Source organism: Mytilus californianus, unplaced genomic scaffold (assembly GCF_021869535.1).
Source record: "Mytilus californianus isolate M0D057914Y unplaced genomic scaffold, xbMytCali1.0.p SCAF_6, whole genome shotgun sequence".
In the NCBI taxonomy this organism is placed as follows: Eukaryota; Metazoa; Mollusca; class Bivalvia; order Mytilida; family Mytilidae; genus Mytilus; species Mytilus californianus.
Window position 1 is genome coordinate 106,195,754 of NW_026262712.1, and position 16,772 is coordinate 106,212,525.

The 16,772-nt window shown below is 31.6% G+C and overlaps 1 long non-coding RNA gene across 1 annotated transcript; it reads left to right on the forward strand.

Moving 5' to 3' along the window:
• The first annotated feature begins 6,983 nt into the window (after window positions 1-6,983).
• Window positions 6,984-15,502, forward strand: LOC127704967 (uncharacterized). Its single transcript, XR_007983593.1, has 4 exons — window positions 6,984-7,609; window positions 11,470-11,638; window positions 13,224-13,316; window positions 15,436-15,502. It is a non-coding gene; the product is annotated as an uncharacterized LOC127704967 (long non-coding RNA).
• The last annotated feature ends 1,270 nt before the right edge of the window (window positions 15,503-16,772 follow it).

Sequence of the window (16,772 nt, forward strand, 5' to 3'; positions counted from 1 at the left end):
GAACAAAGCCAATTATCATACAACTATTGAATATATAATGTTTTCAAGACAAAAATATCAATCAGTAAACATCCAATGGATTTAGTGTAAGACGTTATTAACAGTCGGAGAAAAACATGACTTTTTGCAATGCCAAAATATAAGTATGGACAGTTTTCTAGAAAAACATGACTTTTTGCAATGCCAAAATATAAGTATGGACAGAACATAGGTCAGAAATTGTTCATAACTCTTAACTTACGAAAACATGAAGTTTTAAGTAATTTGTGGTAGCGAAATCCTAGAATTGACCTATTAATGTAAGAGTTATAAAATTGAGAATGGAAACGGAGAATGTGTCAAAGAGACAACAACCCAACCAAAGAGCAGAAAACAGCCCAAGACCACCAATGGGTCTTCAACACAGCCAGAAAATCCCAAACCCGGAGGCCGGCTTCAGCTGGCTCTTAAACAATAATGTATACTAGCTCAGAAAAAAAATGGATGTCACACTAAACTCCGAAACATATAAATGAACCAAAATTAAAAAAACATACAACACTAACGAAGGCCAGAGGTTCCTGACTTGGGACAGGCGCAAAAATGTGGCAGTGTTAAACATATCTTGTGAGATCTCAACCCTCCCTTATACCTCTAGCCAATGTGGAATAAACAAATACACCGACGGTAATACGCACAGTAAAATTCAGTTTAAAAGAAGTCGGAGTCCGATGTTAGAATAGGTAACAGAAGAAACTAAGTAAAATGACAATAATCAACATAAATTAACAAAGGACTACTTGCAGTAAGGGGACGACCATTTGATATTCTGGGGGGGGGGGGGGCAGGAGGATTTGTTTTGGATCGGTTATTCATTTTTGTAAACTAAGAGGACAGATTATTTATTTTCTGCACTGTTGAAGCAAGATTTTTCATTTTCATTAAAACAAGGGACTGATTATTCATTTTCATAACTATATTAATAATATTTGAAAACATACAATTTTTAAATTCATTTTTTATTATAAATAATACATGTACAGTCAAGTCATTAATGTACCATTTAATCAGAATTAATCATCATCCTCTGCGGAAATGAATCTTCTGAATTCCAAACTGCATATACATGTATTGCATACATACACGGTATTAGAGTTGGGCTGTGACTAGCCTCTTTTAAAAGTATTGCCAAATATATTTACGCCGAGCGGAGCGAGGCAAACAAATTTTGAAGGGTTTTGAAGCCCCTGAAGGCCCAAAGAAACTATAGAACACATGATGCAAAATCGTGCTTACTGGGCGTTCCCAGACCCTTTCTTATTCTGAAAACGCAAGTTCTGTTTTAATAATTTTTTGACAATATTTTGGTCTCAAAGCAAAATGTATAGATTCAGCGTAAGACTTAAGTTTTTATGGACAACATCAAAAGACCAATATGAAGAATAAAGTAAAAATGTAATTCACATAGTTAAGTATGTGGCTGCTGTTTTTTTTTTTTTTTTTTGTTGTTTCGGCATGCAGAATTTAAATCTTTTATATCTGTAAATAATATGGGGTTTTATTCAAATTAAGTTAAGAGGGGGCTGATTATCAGTGATGTAACTATGACAAGTAATTTTTAATAACACATTTCAATTACAACTTGATGTAGCTCTTAACTGGGATACAATTTAAAGTAGTTAAGTTGAAAAATTAGCTAAAAAGTCTTAAATAAAATAAAACTCATGATCAAGTTGAAAACAAAATTACTAAATCACAAAAGGAATGCAACACTAAGAGAATACAGAAGGGCAATCAATGAACAAAAGACAAATTTAAAGAAACATTGATCCTGAAAAAAACAGGTGCTACGTCCAAGGGAGAACAGAACTTGCTTCTTGCAAACACTCGCTGTGAAAACAATTTGATATGAAGACAAGCTTTTGGTTTTAAAATTTCCTACATAAAGGCATTTGCCTCAATGTAGTTACAGCCCTGTAAATTAATAAAAGTGAGGTAAGTGTTCCTGAGCCAATATACCTCAAGTTAATGAAACCATGTTCAGACATTTCAAGTATATTTAAATAATATTTATACCTTTATTATTAAAAGATTTGGGAAGTGTTTCCCGAATTTTTTTTTGAAAAAAAGATGAATTTTATGAAGAATCTGGTGCCACCTCATACTTTTGAATAGCATTTATAAAATGGCTTAAAGACCTGCCGAGTTATTCATTTTCAATACATTGTAAGTCAGGTTATTTATTTTCGAACTACCACAGAACAAACCATTTATTTTTGTGATTATCAAGGCGGAGTTATTTCTTTTCAAAATCCTCCAGGCCTCCAGTTTTGTTTAATTTATCAATTAAATGGAATTTAGACAGGTTTTTACTGAGTTTGGCCATAAACTGATTCATAATGATACAGGAAGTATCAGGTATTAAAGGGTCACAATTGATGCTAGTAGAGATGCCTACAATCTGTCAATAAACTTTTTTGCTGAATCATGAATAGATATTGTTATTGTGAAATTTAAATAATCTCATCACATTTCCAGAAAGAATAATGGCATATTATTTTTTTTTCATTTCAGAAGAAGGGTTTATATGAGTTCCAGCAAATAAATTTGCAATCAGATTTTTAAGGACCATTTAATTAAATAAAAACACTGTGTACATCAGACCTTCAGAATGAAACTTTTGATTTAATCAGTCCAAAATTATGTTTAGGTCTTCAACTGTGATTTAATTTCTAAATATAGAGGACCTATACAATCAGTAGTGACTAGTCAGCATACAATTGTCATATAGTCTAAAGTTTTTATTCAGCTAATGTTAACACTTCAATAAACTATGAAAAAATAGTCTTTATTACTTATAATTTCAATAAAATGCCTTATTGATACATGAAGTTTTGGCATTGATTTCCTATACTGTAAACATATTTATGTGGTGTAGTCATAGTAATAATTTTACAGTACATCATCAATATTCGGTGTTGTTGCATATTTAAAGCATGTGTAACAGTTTTATTAAAACCCTTTTCCTTTGTCAGTGACTAGTTTCATCTTTTTCAAAGAAAATGTTTAATAGGTCTTCCTATACAGAATAACTTGTGATGGACCATTGATTTTATAGAATGCTCTTGAATTAGCTTCTGAAAGTCTCATTTCCAAGAGATTGTGAAAACTCACTCGAGTCATATTCCACTTAAATTTAAGTGATTTCTAGTATTAAAGCTAGATGTTTCCTGATTAATACTTGTTATAATATATTTATTTTTTCAAATCTTTTATGACCCTGCTTCTTTTTTAAAGGATATTCGGTACATAATCCTTGTTGATTGATTCAGATCAGTAAGGCTGACTTCCTCGGTCATGTATAAGCATGCTTGCCATGAGGGCATGAGGTATCTGGTTTACACCGTCTGGTTTAAACTGAAAACTTAAGATTGGTATTGGATTTCTTCTCTGCCAATCTATGGCATTTGTAATAAAATGCTTCGCTGGGCGCAGCTTGATACGACCGCAGAGGTCGAACCCTGAACAGTTGGGGCATGTATGGACACAACATTCAAGCTTGATACAGCTCTGAATTTGGATTGTGATTAAATATTTGACACAGCATAGGTTTCTGACAAAGAAAAAATGTGGTCTAAGAACTTGAATTTTTTTGATGATTTACCTATTATGGTCCAATGTCCAAAATCAAAATACATGGTTAGATTCAGCATATCAAAGAACCCCATATATTCAATTTTTGTTGAAATCAAACAAAGTTTAATTTTGGACCCCAATTTGGACCAACTTGAAAACTGGGCCAAAAATCTAAAATCTAAATACATGTTTAGATTCAGCATATCAAAGAACCCCAAGAATTCAATTTTTGTTAAAATCAAACTAAGTTTAATTTTGGACCCTTTGGACCTTAATGTAGACAAATTTAAGAAACAGGACCTAAAATTAAAAATCTAAATACACGGTTAGATTTGGCATATCAAAGAACCCCTATAATTCAATTTTTGATGAAATCAAACAAATTTTAATTTTGGACCCTTTTGACCTCAATATGAACAAATTTGATAGCGGGGTCCACAAATAAAATATCTAAATACATGGTTAGATTCAGCATATCAAAGAACCCCATATATTCAATTTTTGTTGAAATAAAACAAAGTTTAATTTTGGACCCCAACTTGGACCAACTTGAAAACTGGGCCCATAATCAAAAATCTAAACACATGTTTAGATTCAGCATATCAAAGAACCCCAAGAATTCAATTTTTGTTAAAATCAAACTAAGTTTAATTTTGGACCCTTTGGACCTTAATGTAGACCAATTTTAAAAACTGGACCCAAAATTAAAAATCAAAATACACGGTTAGAATCGGCATAACAAATAAATAAATGTGGTCAAAGATTTTTAAAATCTAATGCGCCATACTGTGCAACTAAGGATTACTTCTTGAAATTTTTCAATATTTGAAATTTGAAAAAAAATAATATATGAAGAATAATTCTTTTTAATTTCTGAAATCTGAAATGAGAAAAAATTGACCCCCCACAATTTCTTTTTACCCCCCCCCCCCCCTTTTTTCCCCCAAAAAATTCTTTCCCTCAAGATATGGTCATAATCTCAATCAAATTTCCAATGGAGTTTGCAACCATAATTACCCATTTAAATTTACCATAGTGCTAACTTAATCTATTTTATAACAGAATTTAAAATATAGTGTCAAATCTTTCATATGGATTTTTTGGTAAAAAAAAAAAGATGCAACATTTGCAGATATTTTTACTGGTCTTCCTTTATAAATATGCATTTCTTTAAACATAATTTAAAAGCAGTGTAAGGGAAGTAACCAAAACGTATTTGGATTACCTCCCTTACACTGTTTTAAATTATCTTAATTGTTCATTAACCATTACTTTATTCATAATTTAAAAGCAGTGTAAGGGAGATAATTTCAATGATGTATTTGATTTATCTCCCTTACACTGCTTTAAATTATGTTTTGTACTAAAGTATTTGTCCATTAACCAGGACAACCTTGTTTTTCCCCCTTTTTTGCCCCTAATTCCTAAACGGTTTGAGCCATAACCCCCCCCAAACCAAATCCTAACCATCCCTTTGTGGTATGGAAACTTGTAGTATAATTTCAGAGAGATCCATACACTTACACACAAGTTATGTCTGGAAGTTACAAAAATGCTTATTTTTGGCCCCTTTTTGGCCCCTAATTCCTTAACTGTGGGTACAATAACCCCCAAAATCAATCCCCACCTTCCTTTTGTGGTATAGAACCTTATGGTAAAATTTCATTGAGATCCATTCACTTAAACTAAAGTTAGAGTGCGAAAACCAATGTGTCTTCGGACGACGCCGGACGACGACGACGCCATCGTCATACCAATATACAACCGCAAAATTTTTTTGTGGTCGTATAAAAACAAAAGCAAAATCTGAATGGCTGAAAGTCAGAATAATATAACTGGATAAGGTGACATGTCTTCCTGTGGACTAAAGTTTGTGAACTAGCACCTTTTAAAAATGTCCCAGCTTGTCATTATACTACTTAGCAAGGTGTATTCATATCTAATTAAAATGTTATCATCCTAGTATCCATATATCGTTATATTTAAGTCTGGATATTATGCAGCCATCAATCAATCTCCAGGTTGAAACTGTGTGACATCATTATCTTATATATATGCCACTTCATCAACAAATGATACATTTCTTAAAAGCTTGAAAAAATAGGCAATTAATTTAAAAAGACATTTGAAAATTGATCTACTGAAATAAATATTTGCTTTTGAAAGCCATTTTAATACCCATGCAACTTACAATGTTTTTACCAATCACTTTGTTGTTTCCAGGATAGCACCTTTACTTTTTTTGTGGTATCCTCTTTAAATTTGGAACAAGGTTTCCCTTCATCCAACCTTGAATTTGTTAATATTCAGAAAAATCTTGAACGAGCGGACCATTTTTACAGGAAAGGAACTTGGAAAATATCCCATTTTAATTCTTGTTGCCAGGACAGCAATCTGATTAAAATACAGATCATGTGACCAGATCCAACAAGCTCTGTCCACTTTCTGTTTTAAAGACTTTTCAGGATCTAGTTTTGTAGTTTCAGAGAAAAATTTTGAAATTTGGTTAATCAGAATCTAAAATTGTCTCTGGCAGCTATGTTTTTCATCCAATTAACCAAATGAGGATATAAGTATTGGACTTTTCATACATTATTCTGCAAAATTGGTTAAAATATGCCAAGTTGTTTCAGAGAAGAAAATAAAATGTGATTTTTCCTTGGGTTTCTCCAATGTTGCCAATCAATGATAATGATGATCATTTGTAGAGTGTCTTCCTATCATCAATCCACAAACATCTACAAACATTTCGTTTAAACCCGCTGCATTTGTTTGCACCGGTCAGGAACCTGTTTCAGTGGTTGTCGTTTGTTGATGTGGTTCTTAAGTGTTTCTCGTTTCTCATTTTTTATATAGATTAGACCATTGGTTTTCCTGTTTGAATGGTTTTACACTAGTCATTTTGGGGCCCTTTATAGCTTGCTGTTTGGTGTGAGTCATTAGCTTGGCTCTGTGTTGAAAACTGTACTTTGACCAATAATTGTTTACTTTTTACACATTGTGACTTGGATGGAGAGTTGTCTCATTGGCACTCATACCACATCTTCTTATTTCTATTTCCTCTTGTACACAGGAAAAATTGCAACATATGTTTTTCATATGTTTTCAAAACATATGAAAAACATATGATTTTCATATGTTTTTCATATGTTTGTCCCAAACATATGAAAAACATATGTTTACAAACATATGTTTACATATGTTTTGAAACATATGAAAACATATGGAAGCAAACATATGTTTTCATATGTTTTAAAAAATGGGTTTACATATGTTTTAAAAAATGGGTTTACATATGTTTGTAAACATATGAAAAACATATGATTTTCATATGTTGTCATATGTTTTAAAGGGCATTTAAAAAAAAAAGTTTTGAGAAAATGTCAAAATTTGTCATTTAATTATCACATACATTTTTTCATTCATTATCTATATAGTGTATTTCTCAAACAGAAAAGTGCACTCAATTCTTTTTTTTATCAATAATCCCAATATTTATTCTCTATGATTCTTTATTCCATATTTCTGCTTTTTTTTAGTATCTGTTCTTTATTTTTTTTGTTCTTTATTTTGCACTTTTTGTCATTATTTTCTATATTCTTAAACCCCAATCTTGATTCCAGACCATCATATATATATATACGTAAATGTACGAAAGCTTGCATGGTACGTCGAATACGGAAACTCGGAAATCTTTTCACCGTTACCGTTTTTTGATACTATGACGCAAAATCCATGGACGCTCACGCGATCTGCTGTTGTCATTTAAAAAGTTTGAATGGACAGAGATAGATGATACAAAGAACTTTGGTTTTTCAAACTGGTGAATCAAAATTTATTATAAACAGATAAATTGAAATGGGTGACTTGTCGATTAACTGGAAGAAACTGGGGAACGAAACATAGAAAATTTATAGAAAGTCAACGCAACGAAACAGCGAAAGTGTTTTTGTTTTGATGGATAGTTTTACGTACCCTAAAAGCACAACGAAAGGTAAATATAATTATGCACATTTTGTTTAATTATTGGATAAAAGCAGGAAGATGTGTGTGCTTTATTTTTCACGAAAAACTATTTGACTGTAGATATTTCACATAATTGTAAACCTGAGTCTGAGAACGATATTGTAATATAAATATAATTGCATTGGGTAATCCGTTTCATTATCTATTTATATGTCAGAATGAGAATGTTACAAGATTAAGACACAAATACATCCAAAATAACCATATAATTTGTAAACCCTTTGACAATATAAGACAAACTTGGAAAAGGGGGGGGGGGCATCATATACTTGATGTAATGTATTGAAATTGTTTATCTAATGTCACTACAGAACTTAATTACTTTAACTGATGCTGACCTGCATAATCGTGTCTTATGGTGTGTGATATTTGTATTTGTTTATCAGTTGTTTTAAAACCATGACACTGTGCAGAAGACTTTATAATCTCTTTAGCAATTAGTAGCTATTTTACAATTAATACATGTAGATAAGGGTGCCCCTGGGGATCAATGAATCTGGGTCCGTTTGCGCCCAATCACGTTCGCCCACCTTCCATTTTCAAACCCTACACGTTCGCACCCAAAGTCTGTTCGCATCCTACACGTTCGCGCCCAATTTTTATTGGTTTTGTGTTTAATAATTTGTAAACGAGTTTTGGTAAATGTATTGCTATAAATATATATTTTTTCATTGTTTCTAAATAAAGTGAGATTCTGACGACCAGTATTTTATTTTTGTGTTGAATAATTTTTAATCATGTTTAGGTAAGTGTATTGCTCTATATATATCTATATATATACATATAAATTATTTTTGTTCATTGTTTCTAAATAAAGTTGAGATTCTGACAACGTTTTTTTAGGTGTTGATAAAATCTTAATCATGTTTTGGTTAGTGTTTTTTTAGGTGTTGATAAAATCTTAATCATGTTTTGGTTAGCAGTCAGGGGACTTACTTAAATGAGTGATTTTCTAAATCACTGATTCAAGTAACATTATGTCCATAAAGGTTGGAAGTAAGAGTTGTCTTTCTTTAAAAATCACCTATTTAAGTAGTACAAATTAATCACTAGACTAAGTGATTTAATTTTATTGTAGCTTTAAATATAGAATACTAATGATCCAGGGACTAATTATGTTGCTAAAATTATCAGAACCAACATCTGTGTTGATAGGATGACCGGGTCATGTCAGGTGATGACCTTGTACTAAATCTAGGATAATGACATAAAAATCACTTGTTTAAGTATCATACCTCAATTTCCTTCCAAAAAATCACTTCTTTAAGTATCATTATTTTAATAACCCCCACTAATTTCAACACCCCCGAACAGTGAAATTTTGATCGTGAACAGTAGAATTTTATTACATAATCTATAAGATGAAACCTTGAATTTTACAGGAAAAATACTCCCACTGCTGGGAAAAATCTGTTAAAGAAAGTATCAGTTCATTATGTAAAGCCATTTTTATAGCATTTTTTCAACTAAAACAGAATTTGCAGCTAAATGATTGCATCAAAGGCATAAACCTTGCTGCTTAAAAGAAGCAAAAAGTTCATTTTTTTCAATTTTACTAATGAAAAGATATTATCTAACCCTATGTGTTTAAAATTTTAGTAAAACTACAAAATCACAATTTGTGACAAAACTTCAAATTTGCTACTTAAATAAGTGATTTAAAAATCACTTATTTCAATAAGTCCCCTGACTGGTTAGTGTATTGGTATAAATATTTCTTTTTTATTGTTTCAAAAGGAAATGGGATTCTGACAACGTTTTATTTATGTGTTGAATAATTCGTAATCATGTTTTGGATAGTGTATTGCAATAAATATTTTTTTCATTGTTTATGAATAAAGTGAGATTCTGACACACATTTATTTTCAAACTTTTACTCATACCAAGCTAAATACATGCAGTATTTACATTTAAAGCAAGTTAAAACAACCATGACAACAATCATGATTTTTAAACACTCAACAACAACACCAAATTAGGCTGTGTATAAATACCAATTAGCAGTAATCATACATAATTAACATTTAATAATTAACCATCATATCAATTTAAAACAATATTTCATTTAAAAATTCCCAAATTTTTATTTATGAAAATAAAAATATTTTGATATAAACATCTACAAAACATCTAAAAATTTATCAGGTTTTTGAATAAAAAAAAAGGGTGCGAACGTGTAGGGGGCGAACGTGTGGGGTGCGAACGTGTAGGGTGCGAACGTGTATTGGGCGCGAACGGACCCGATACCAGGATCGATTACTCCCCCCTTTTCATTAAATTGAGATTTAAAAAATGTATATATACCTTTTCATACATTGCGTAGGTAATAATGTACATGTAACCTTTTCCAAATTTTAATTATGAGCATGATGAGTGATTCCAGGACATGCTGGAGCAGACAAGAATCACATTCTGGCATTACCGAGAAAATCATCACATTTGATTAAAGCTCAAATCTGAGGCTCAAATTCCTTATGTTATGTTAACTTAAGGCAAAACAAGACTTGCAACTAAGAAAATTACAGGGCTTTGCATATGACAAGTACAATAAGCCTTAATTATCCTGAGTCTGAGACTACTATTACTGAGTACTATAACAATAAACATCTAGTAATTCTCAGCCTTATCATACATGTCATACATGTATTATACTTCTGATAGTTTTCCACACCTATTCACATATTTTTAAGCTGAAAAATATGATCCAGGCTATGACAGCGGCAGGTCTTATCACCTGGTTGAAGTTGTACATTATAAGAAGTGGACCCCTAGAGTGCATGAATGGTCTACTTTATATATACTTTAATGTGAATATAAAAATAAGAAGATGTGGTACATGTACATGTACAAATGATGTATGCCATTGAGAAGAGTCCAATTCTCCACCAGAGATCAAATGACATAGAAGCTAACAACTATAATAAGTTATGGTACAAGATGACTTCAACAATGAGCAAAGCCCATACCACAAAGTCAGATATAAAAGACATTTAATGAAAATGACAAATGTAAAACAATGCAAATGAGGAAACTAAAAGACTGATATATACATGTAATGATTTATAACAAAACAAGGAACAAATAAACAAATATGATATACAGCAACAAAGTGAACAAACGACAGCTTGAACCGCTGAATTACAGGCTCCTGACTTGGAACAGGAACATACAGGATGTGGTGGAGTCAGACTAGTTTATTGGTGCCAAACCTTCCCCTTAAGGGAGCTATAATTTGTTTTTTATGTGTGTGTGTGTGTGGGGGGGGGGGGGGGGGGGGGGGGGGGGGGTCTAGGATGAAATTTGAAAAAAGGCAGGATGAGACACTTTGCCCCCAAAAAAAGGCAGGATGACAATTGATGTAAAACAAAAGTCAGGATAAACTATAAATAAAAAAAAGACAGGACTGAATAGAGTGAAAAAATGGAAATGCAGGACAAACTTTTTCATCCTACACCCCCCCCCCCCCCTAAATCAAATGGTAGCTCCCTAACATGGGATAGTGGTGTGAAAAGGCTTAACTCATCTGACATGAGATCTGTGCAAAGCAGATTTAACCACTTTGATTCATCACTTCATACAACGGTCATATGGATTTAATAAACATACATTGTAAGATGGATTAGAACATTCAAATAATTTAATACTTTTTACATAGTTAATTTTTTTTTCAGGGCAAGTGTAGATCTGTTGTTCTTGTTTTCAAAGATCAAAATAAGCCAATTTTGTCATATAAAAAATTTTAAGGCAATAAATTTGGCAGATATACATATTAATATTGTAACTTCATTTTATTATACATTTGTACATGTCATACATTATTTCTTTTAGCATTTTCAATGAAAGTACATTTTGTACTTCAAGAAGTAGAAGAATCTAAGCAACAGAACAGAATTCATTTGAGGCATTGCTTTCTAGATTATATAATGGATTCATAGATTGTCATATTGATTTATGTGCGTATAAGGAGCAGCAGGCAATAATTATTTTGTGATAAGAGGTATGTAATGAAAAGGATAACTTTGTTTAAATATTTTGTTTATTCATGTAAAATAAAGGCAACAGTAGTATACCGCTGTTCGAAACTCATAAATCGATAGAGATAAAAACAAATCTGGGTTACAAACTAAAACTGAGGGAAACGCATGAAATATAAGAGGAGAACAACGACACAACATTAAAATGTAACACACACAGAAACGAACTATAATATAACAATGGCCATTTTCCTGACTTGGTACAGGACATTTTAAGAAAAAAATGGTGGGTTGAACCTGGTTTTGTGGCATGCCAAACCTCCCGCTTTTATGGCAACGTCAACACAACACCAAAACGACAACATCACATGACAGGACCACAATACAAATAAATGGGAGAACATATAGGACAAAGAAACACACAAATAATAGCTAACAAAAGGTACTAGGCTTAAAATTCAATATGCCAGACGTGCGTCTCATCCACACAAGATTAACCAGTGACGCTCAAATTGACTATAAAGGGCAATAACTCCTAAAGGGGTCGACTGACAATTTTAGTCATATGACTTATTTGTAGATCTTACTTTGCTGAACATTATTGCTGTTTACAGTTTATCTCTATCTATAATATATTTGAGGTCCAAAGGGTCCAAAATTAAACTTTTGTTGATTTCATCAAACATTGAATTATTGGGGTTCTTTGATATGCCGAATCTAACCGTGTATTTAGATTTTTAATTTTTGGTCCCGTTTTCAAATTGGTCTACATTAAGGTCCAAAGGGTTCAATATAAAACTTAGTTCGATTTTAACAAAATTGAATTCTTGGGGTTCTTTGATATGCTGAATCTAAACATGTATTTAGACTTTTGATTATTGGCCCAGTTTTCAAGTTGGTCCAAATAGAGTGCAAAATTTAACTTTGTTTGAGTTTAACAAAAATTGAATATATGGGGTTCTTTGATATGCTGAATCTAACCATGTATTTAGATTTTTGATTTTGGGCTCCGTTATCAAATTGGTCCACATTGAGGTCAAAAGGGTCCATAATAAAACTTTGTTTGATTTCATAAAAAAATTGAATTCTTGGGGGTTCTTTTATATGCTGAATCTAACCATGTATTTAGATTTAGGATATTGGACCATAATAGGTAAATGTCTAATTTAAAATTTTTAAGTTCTTAGACCACATTCATTCTGTGTCAGAAACCTATGCCATGTATGCTGTGTCAAATATTTAATCACAAACCAAATTCAGAGCTGTATCAAGCTTGAATATTGTGTCAATACTTGCCCCATCTGTTTGGGGTTCGACCTCTGCGGTCGTATCAAGCTGCGCCCTGGGGAGCATTTTATTCTAAACTGTAGACAGCAGAATAGATCATCTTATATTAGAAAAAGTTCATACTATACTGAGACGGGCTTAGGCTATACATATATTAATAATATTAGCTACACTGTTGATCTTTTTGTTGTTTGTTGCATATTGTTTCCATTCACTCAAAAGTAAAAATATAAATTAGTGAGCATCAGTTCATACTACGTCTACAAAAATGATCTTGTTTTTGTCTGGACTTCTGGATTAAATTAAGATTTACAATTTCAGCTTATATGGTTACCAAATGAAAGGAAAGTACAGTATTAGAATCAATGGTGTACATGTAGGTGCGGATGTCAGGCAAAAAGGACTGGTATCAAAGTAAGTTCATCTGTAGAATTGCAGTTAATTTAAATAATTTAATGTTATCTATTTAAAACTTTTTCAAGTGTAATTGTACATGTTACAGCATGTATACCATGTATACTGTTGTTTATTTATGTCTTTCTGATGTCAAGTATGCATCAATTTGGTGGCCTTCGGCTGTTGTCTACTCTATGGTCGGGTTGTTGTCTCTTTCACACATTCCCCATTTCCATTCTCAATTTTATCAAGGAATCCTTCTTCTGCTCCACACACACACACGCATAAGATGTCAGAATTTAAAATAATTATAGCATTTGCTTATATTATGAATTGTATATTTAAAAGTTGTTCTCATCTTGAATATACATAAAATATTTGCCACTGAATCTTAAATTAAAATTATTAAGCTAGAAAAGTCAATCAATTATTGTTTTTGCATTATAGGAAAGAGTTTTCAAACATATAACAATTGAATAATTTCCTTTTAAGATTTTTTATGAACCAGCATATAGATATAACATGTTTAACATGTATGAGGAGATGAGGTACATGTATGATTCTAAATATGACAACTATCAATTAAAAAACCAAGGGACGAAGATGTAAACATTTCCTGGTCACTGTACAGCCATAAACAATGATCAAAATACATACCATAAAGTAACCTATTATGGCTATAACTTGTATAAGGATGAAAAAATGTGAACCAATGAAAAAAATAAAACTACACACAGTATGGCAGACAGCACCCAACATAAGAAACAAATGTCAAAATCAGCCAGAAAGGGCTGGACTCATCAACAAGCACTTAAAAAGAAATAACAAAATAATAAAAGATGCAAAAATTATGTTTTCCCAAACTAAAATATCAATCAATTCACCTTCGACAGATTTAATCAATTAATGTAACAACAAAACATTTGTCATTTCAAACAGTCTAAGAAAGCATGACTTTGTGTAATGCCAAAATATTGAACACACAAGAATATGTAGGACCATAACAGCATATAAGTATTAATAATTGCATAGAGTTTCTATTTCTGAAATACATGTTCTGCTTTTTGTCAAGCTTGCAAATTTATTTCACAAAAGCGAGACAGTGATCCTAGATTCTGCCAGGGGCAGCGTCGCTGTCCTAAAATTTAGGTTCTGTCTTCGGTTAAAGTTTTTTTGTAATGTTAATTTCTCTCTTATTAATATTATTTATAGTAATCATGGTAATAGGATATTTCTATTTACTTAGTATGTGGGTACCTTGCAAGGTCCTATAGCTAGTGTCTGTCTACTCTGTCAGAAAGTTTTCGTGGTCAAGTCAATATCTCAGGTATTATAAGCAATAAGTTATACTTACTGTATTTGGTGTATGGAATTATTGTAAGGTGTAGATGTATAACTGGCAGTTGTAATGATGGCCGATTGAATTTTTTCAAAAGAGTTATGCCTCTTGCAAATATTAAATTTATGGAAAATGGCCTCGTAATTGCTCTCATTTTTTTTTATTAAACTTATAGACTCACCTGACTCTACTTGGGTTTTTGAAATCATATAAAAAAAGATAAAAATCATAACAGATACTTATAATAATGTTTGAGGCCAAATTTGGTTTAATATTGCTATGTTTGCTTTCATTCCATTCAGTGGTTCTCTAAAAGAAGACATATGTAAGTATTTCGCGTAGGGTCCTTTGTTAAACTAAGCCCCCAGCTGGTGGCCATCTTGGATGATGGATCGGCTACAAAGTAACAACACTTGGTCAGCACCTCATAAGGAACATTCATGCTATGTTTGGTTTCATTACATTCAGTGGTTCTCTAAAAGAAGACATTTGTATGTATTTCCCATAGGGTCCTATGTTAAACTAAGTCCCCCCGCTGGCGACCATCTTAGATGATGGATCGGCTACAAAGTAACAACACTTGGTCAGCACCTCATGAGGAACATTCATGCCATATTTGGTTCAATTCCATTCAGTGGTTCTCTAGAAGAAGTTAAAAATGTAAAAAGTTAAAGATGACGACGGACGACAACAGACGCCAAGTGATGAGAATAGCTCACTTGGCCCTTCGGCTCAGGTGAGCTAAAAATGTGCGACTAGGTGGACATTGAAACTCTGTTCTTTTATTTCTACTTGCAGGAACTGAAAAGTAAAGAAACAGAACCAAAGAACATTAATTTTTAATTAATACAATATTGAACTCAAAGTCAATTTAGTTGTCTTTCTTAATCATACAGGATATTTACAAAAAGCAGCTGCATACACATGCACCAGTAATAGCCAGCAGTGAAGACAATTACATATCTGTGTATGGTGATATAGCAATAGAAATATCACATACATCATGGTAAAATAGAATATAGACAATAGAAATGGAGTATGTCAAAGAGATAAAAATATGAAAATAGAATATAGACAATAGAAATGGAGTATGTCAAAGAGACAAAAATATGAAAATAGAATATAGACAATAAAATTGGGGTATGTCAAAGAGACAAAAATATGAAAATAGAATATAGACAAAAGAAATGGAGTATGTCAAAGAGACACTCATATGAAAATAGAATATAGACAATAAAATTTGGGTATGTCAAAGAGACACACATATGAAAATAGAATATAGACAATAAAATTGGGGTATGTCAAAGAGACAAACATGAAAATAGAATATAGACAAAAGAAATAGGGTATTTCAAAGAGACAAACATATGAAAATAGAATATAGACAATAGAAATGGGGTATGTCAAAGAGACACACAAAGTGATATGAAAATAGAATATAGACAATACTAGAAATGGTGTATGTCGAAGAGACAAACAAATGAAAATAGAATATAGACAATAGAAATGTGGTACAATGTATGTCAAGGAGACAAAACTATGAAAATAGAAGAGACAACAACTTAATAAAAAAAAAATTCTACTTGATATAAAAATTATGGAGCACTTATTGTTTTTTATTTGTTTGAGCTTTTGATTTTGCCATGTTTTTTCTGTGGAATTTGGTATTTTGGGTTTCTTACTTTTTAAAGCAACAACTCATCACAATGAAGTATTTACACTCAAAATGAGTTCCTGACAGAAAAAAAAGACAACAAATTAAAGAAAAACATATTAAAAATCATAAAAACGTTACCCTTAAAAACCTATCGCAAAAAAAAAATACATATATATACAAACCATGTTTAGAATCTATGAGAAAATAAATGCATTTGAACAATTAAAAACATATTTAAAAAATATATATTTAGGACCAAGATCAAATCATATGAAAACATATGTTTGGGCCAAACATATGAAAACATATGTTTAGGACAAACATATGAAAACATATGTTTAGGCCAGGTATGAAAACATATGAAAAACATATGTTTGTAAAAAACATATGAAAAACATATGTTTTTCATATGTTTACATGTATGAAAAACATATGTTTTTCATATGATTTTAAAAACATATGTTTTTCATATGATTTT